Source organism: Engystomops pustulosus, chromosome 4 (genome assembly GCF_040894005.1).
Source record: "Engystomops pustulosus chromosome 4, aEngPut4.maternal, whole genome shotgun sequence".
NCBI classification, from domain to species: Eukaryota; Metazoa; Chordata; class Amphibia; order Anura; family Leptodactylidae; genus Engystomops; species Engystomops pustulosus.
This window is the reverse complement of record NC_092414.1, coordinates 177,087,434-177,093,435: the sequence shown is the minus strand read 5'-3', so window position 1 is coordinate 177,093,435 and position 6,002 is coordinate 177,087,434. Positions and strand designations below refer to the sequence as shown.

Sequence of the window (6,002 nt, the reverse complement as noted above, 5' to 3'; positions counted from 1 at the left end):
AAAATAAACCCCCTACAGTGGCTGCAAGAGCCACATGACACAAGGCAGCCAGAGGTGCAAAATGGCGGCGCTTTGTTCTGCAGGAGGTGTTGCATTATGGCGGGGTGTGGGCAGTCGTTATGACACTGCGGGCAGAGCGCAAACTAGTAGCTGCTGTGCCCTGCGCGCTTCCACATGGAGGTGAAGTGAGAAATATCCTTGTATGAGGTAGAAAACTGTGAGGAATAGTGACGGCCGGACACGTCAGAGTCTTGTGTAGAGGAGCAGCCTGTTATCTCTGAGCGGTTCCATGGTGTAATGGTTAGCACTCTGGACTCTGAATCCAGCGATCCGAGTTCAAATCTCGGTGGAACCTGACTTTTTTTTTTCCCCTTCTTCCTAATGACAGAATTTTCTAGATACAATCTCCATTGTCCTTAAAGGGGCAATAGTCTTAAGACTTCTGAAGAGAGTGTGATATTGGGATGGCCACTGCCAGATGCTAAAGTTGGTATTAGCGAGATTTACTTCTTTTATAATTACATTTATGTGGATAATATCAAAGAAGGGTATTAAAAAGGTAGTTTTGGTAGGTGAATAGAAATTGTGCATAGACAATACATCTACAGGACACAAAACTCAGAAGTATTGGCACTGGGGGGTTGTCCACTTTCTGCAGATGATTGTATAATGTAAAGTTATTCTATAGAAAGCTTCTATGTTTACTTCCAGTGAATAGAACTCCGTCCATTGTCATGTGATGTCACACAGGTGCACGGTTTATTACAGAGAGTAATAGTGCATCTGTATGACCTCCAGTAGTGGATTATAATACAGGCAGTGTCTGGGGTCCAAATCTTCTAGGGTGCCCATGACCACCCAAGCCACACATTCAATTTTGTACTGAGAAGGACCTTCACCTACGAAATAATCCTACATCAGTTCCTGCTCTCAATATACATGTACACATTTCAGGACCTTAGATTGTTCTCTGAAGGTCCTGAAACCACAGAAAGAAGGAAAGTATCCTTCATTTACACAAGAATCTGAGTCTAGTACCATATGTAGGAAGTGATTCCAGACTTGTAGGGGCTATAATATTCATACAGCCCAGGGCCCATGGCAGTCTTAATCCTCCCCTGGTGACATCACATGACTAAGGAGAGATTTCTAGCCCCTGGAAGTAACAGACAGACAGCAAGCACAGATCTAGAAAACCGTGAGAAATTGATACAGAAAGGATATTATAAACCTGTATAACTCTTCATTACACTAACATAATCAATTATCGTATATACTCATGTATAAGCCAAGTTTCTCAGCACAAAAAATATGCAGAAAAATCTCACATCGGCTTATACACGAGTCAATTTAAAAAAAAATAAACTTACATACAAGCTAGATGCTGCTCCTCTTTTATCTTCTCTTTGTCTTTAGTCAGCTAGCCCCTTTTAGTAGCTAGCCAGCCTCCAGTTTGCCCAGCACATAAAAAGAATAAACTTATATAAATATACTCACCTTCAGGCAGTCCCGACGCTCCTGTCCCCGCAGCTCCTCTTCTGTCTTCTCTCTGCTGAAAGAGCCGGCAGAGGCGCAGCCATGTGCTCTCCCGGGCCGGTGCACACTATGATGCAACGGTGTCGCCGCTGATTACGTCATAGTGTACGCCGGCCGGGAGAGCACATGGCCACGTCTCTGCCGGCTGTTACAGCAGAGAGAAGACAGAAGAGGAGCTGCGGGGACAGGAGCGTCGGGACTGCCTGAAGGTGAGTATATAAGTTTATTTTTTTATGTGCTGGGCAAACTGGAGGTTGGCTAGCTACTAAAAGGGGCTGGCTGACAGGCTACTAAAGGAGGCCAGCTGGCTGTATACTAAAGGAGGCTAGCTGGCTGTATACTAAAGGAGGCTAGCTGGCTGTATACTAAAGGAGGCTAGCTGGCTGTATACTAAAGGAGGCTAGCTGCCTGTATACTAAAGGAGGCTAGCTAGCTGTATACTAAAGGGGGCTAGCTGGCTGTATGCTACAGGGGCTGGCTATATACTAAAGGGGGCTAGCTGGCTGTATGCTACAGGGGCTGGCTATATACTAAAGGGGGCTGGCTGGCTGTATACTACTGGGGGCTGGATGGCTATATACTGGACCAATGCATTTCCCACCCTCGGCTTATACTCGAGTCAATAGGTTTTCCCAGGTTTTGGTGGTAACATTAGGGGCCTCGGCTTATACTCGGGTCAGCTTATACTTGAGTATATTTGCGGAAAATGAACCTCTGTAACTCCAAGGGGCGTAATGGAATAGTATGGTGGTACATGGTAGTATGTAGGATATTAATATGAAAATCAATCCCAATCGTATGTGTGACCCCTGGACCAAACCATAAAATTATAACATACTATAAAACATACCCCCTTACTACATACACCCAAGAGATTTGTACACAGGCTCAGAACGCTGATAAAAGTCCAAGGACATCTCTTTTTTTGGGGAATCTTTTTAGAAATGGTTAAATGGATCCTGTATAGCTCCAGGCCACATAGAGGTCATTATGTTCTCTGATGAGCGAATTGCTCCAAAAGTGAAATTTCATCAAATAAACTGGAAACTTCAGATTCATACTTGCCGATAGCCTCCAGATATACACACCCTATTCCCTAAAAAATTACCCTGTAGGTCAATTTTAATTATCAATTTTTGTTGTACATTAAGTCAGACATACTGTACAAAGAATACATTAAAGTGTACAAGTAGTCAAGAACAACTCTGTGGTACAGTGTGTTTTGTTCCATAGTCAAAGTAAGAACACCCATCCAATATAAGTACAAAGGAGAAGAATTATAAGCAGTGGTGGCATAGTAACATACAGGAAAGAAAACACAATCCTACAGGTTATTTTTCACTACATTATAGGACCGTAGTTGATGCTCAGACCGGGCAGATTCTTGGTGGGCCGCTCATAAAATGGGCTGCTCTGGTAACCTTTTCTTATGTGTGGACCACAAATCCCTATTGTATGTGGGGAGTAAGATTTGATTGCCAGCCCAGCTTCATAGTACCCCAAACAAATGTGCCATACAGTGTGCATAGACCGGACTGATCTGGTTATCTCTGTGCAGCGCTGCGTAATCTGTGTGCGCTATATAAATAAAGGAATTATTATTAGTCATTTGATACATTGCTCCTATAGTAGAACACGTTAATCTCTTCCTAAGGCCTCATGGACACGACCAGGCGTGCATGGAGCAGGCGTGAGTAGGCGTGCATCACCGCATCAGGAAAGTACCGACTGCCAGCACTTCAAAAGATAGTGCAGGTTCTATTAATACCATGGAGCAGTAACTAACTATGAACAAGGGCCAGGTGAATGTCGCTCACCCACCAATGTCAGATGGGCAGCAGGCACCCTGTCCGTTGCTTGTGGCCCACAAAACGGAGGCCTAAGGCTATATTCACACTGACGTATGGGGGACGTATATACGGCCGATATACGTCCCCCATAGACGGCAATGGGCTCCTCTCACCGTGCACTGCACCCCAATAAACCTATTGGGGTAATTTATCATTGGTTTTCCTGGGGGGGGGGGTTGGCATAAAAAAAATCTCAAAGTGGCATTGAGGTTTTTTGGAACTTTTCACTGCTAAAAAGTCTCCTAGGAATATTTCCACCTCTTCATTAATCTGGCATAAACCTAGAACTACTGCTAACGCAGCACCGTGCAAGGCCAGATTCATGATTTTTTTTTCAAAAAGTCTCATAGTTACTCCAGTCCCCTGCTGGTACTTTGTATGCATTTTGAGATTTTTTTTAACTATTTGAAAAAAATATCCCAGACAGAAAGTAGACCATAAGAACATTTATTAAAGGGACAAAGCCATTTTAATGAATCTGAAGGGCAGCGGAGCTCAAAAAATAGACATAGAACTTTCCTAAGGAGCCGCCTGATCAGGGCCGCTGCTAGGAATTTTTGGGGCCCCTGACCGGAAGATTCTTTTCCCTGGCCCTGCAGTCTCCGTCTTCTCCTCTTCCGGCCCGAGTGCATCACAGCGCCGTATCATCCTTATGCGCCAGGCCGGAGGAAAAGAAGACGGAACCACAGGACCATGGAGAATAAGCCAAAAGGTGAGTATACATTTTATTTTCAGACTGATGGCGGATCTTCATATTGGGCCCGCCTATATGAAGATCCGCCACTGGAGGGTCTCTGGGTACTGTGAGCCATTTGGGCCCCCCTTTTGATTGGAAAATGGGGGGGGGGCTTGAACAGAGACCCACTAGATCCCCCATGATGGCGGCCCTGCACCTGATGATAAATAACCCCCATTGTCAGTCTTTCAGAGGATGTGGCTTTGACAGGGAATGATCTATTAAGTTTACATATATAAACAGATTGTCCTAATAGGATACACACATATAATCTTCCATCTTTAGAGTCAGGAAAGAGTGGAAAAAAGGGTAAGTAATTGTGTTACTTTCATTTTAGTACAGTGGTACTGTATGTTTCCAGAATCGCCTCAATAAATAATAGCCGGAAAGTGAGACCGTTCCTTATGGAGACTTTGCCAATCAAGGCCACCTTAGAGAGACTTACAGCCATTGACACATCACTGGGGAATTCTGTGAAATTTGCAAATACGTTTGACCAGATAGGATAAGAAATACATTGCCTCTTAGCTACTGTGTAAGGCAGCCCCAGTCATTAGGCTTCCTGAAAGTCATTCTTTGATGTCAAGGGAGCTGCTGTAGCTAAGAGGCAATGGGGCACATTTACTTACCCATCCCTTGCTGGAGGCAATGGGGCACATTTACTTACCCATCCCTTGCTCGATCCCCCCTGTGCGTTGTCCGACGATCATGGACTCCAGCGAGATTCACTTAGATCGTGCGCCCGATTTCCTGCTTGTGTTGCTTCCCCGCTCAGTTCTGCCGGAGTTCACCTTCTTCTTCCTGGTGCATATAAGTGCATGGATTGCAACACAAATTCAAATGTTAAATCCCGCGTTCAGTCCGAATCCGTTGGATCGTCTGACGGCCCAGCCCCCGATTTGTGTTGCATGAAAGCCAGCGTTTGCTCTAAAATCCGATCTTGCGGCACAATCCCCTTTTAAATGTGGCGCAAAATGTTAATCGTCGGAATATCCGACGTTTGTGCGGTCCCCGGACCCTTAGTAAATGAGCCCCAATGTTTTCCTTATCCCATAAAACATATTTGCATAATTTTCTCAATTAATCCTGGCAGATTATTTCTAATGGGGTTGAATCGATATGTAAAAGAGGCTTTACCTTTAAGATTCTGAGTGAATCAGACAAGGATCCATTAGTGATGGATAGATTATTGAGTGAGAACATCTCCAAAACAGCAAGTTCTGACCCTATAAAAAGTGATCCAGGGAGGAACAACTGGGGACGCTGTATGATTTGTGTGTTGTGGAGACTAGCCAGTATGGTCCAATCCACAGGAACTACTATAGCATGCGTTGTTGAAAATCTTAATGTTGGCTATAATAGAAATGTATAAAACACAAAGCATTGCCTCTTGCTATTTATTAGTCTGTGTTCCCTTAAAATAGTCTGAGAGGACATGCTTAACCCTAATGTGTGTACATAACAAGCCCCAAAGCAAATAGTGAAGGGGCGGAGGACTGTGGGGGGGGGGGGGGTCTTTGGCAGCTGTTGGGAGGCTGATGGGGATTGGCCCTTTGCCCCTTCCCCAAGTGAGGTCACCAAGGGGCAGATTTGGGGCGATGAATTCCCACCCAGTATCTTTAAAAAGTCTACCTACCCCTCAACATTGCCACTTCTCTGGAGGATCGGGTGCTGGAGCGTGGGGCTCTGGAGGGGTCATCCTGGCTGGACACCCTCCTGCAGTGCCGTGCTGTTGGGTCGATCCCCTCACTGCAGGTTTCTCCATCGGCTCCCACTGCGGGTGCGTCAGCCGCCACCGCAGCCCGCTGGCCCACCACTCTGTCACCGCCCCCTACCCAGCGCTCCTCAACGATCCGTGGATCTTCCAGCGTAGGCCTCGC

At 45.5% G+C, this 6,002-nt stretch overlaps 1 non-coding gene across 1 annotated transcript; it reads left to right on the top strand.

The window, feature by feature from the left end:
* Positions 1 to 283: 283 nt before the first annotated feature.
* TRNAQ-CUG (transfer RNA glutamine (anticodon CUG)) lies at positions 284 to 355 on the top strand. The gene has a single exon. It is a non-coding gene; the product is annotated as a tRNA-Gln (tRNA).
* The last annotated feature ends 5,647 nt before the right edge of the window (positions 356 to 6,002 follow it).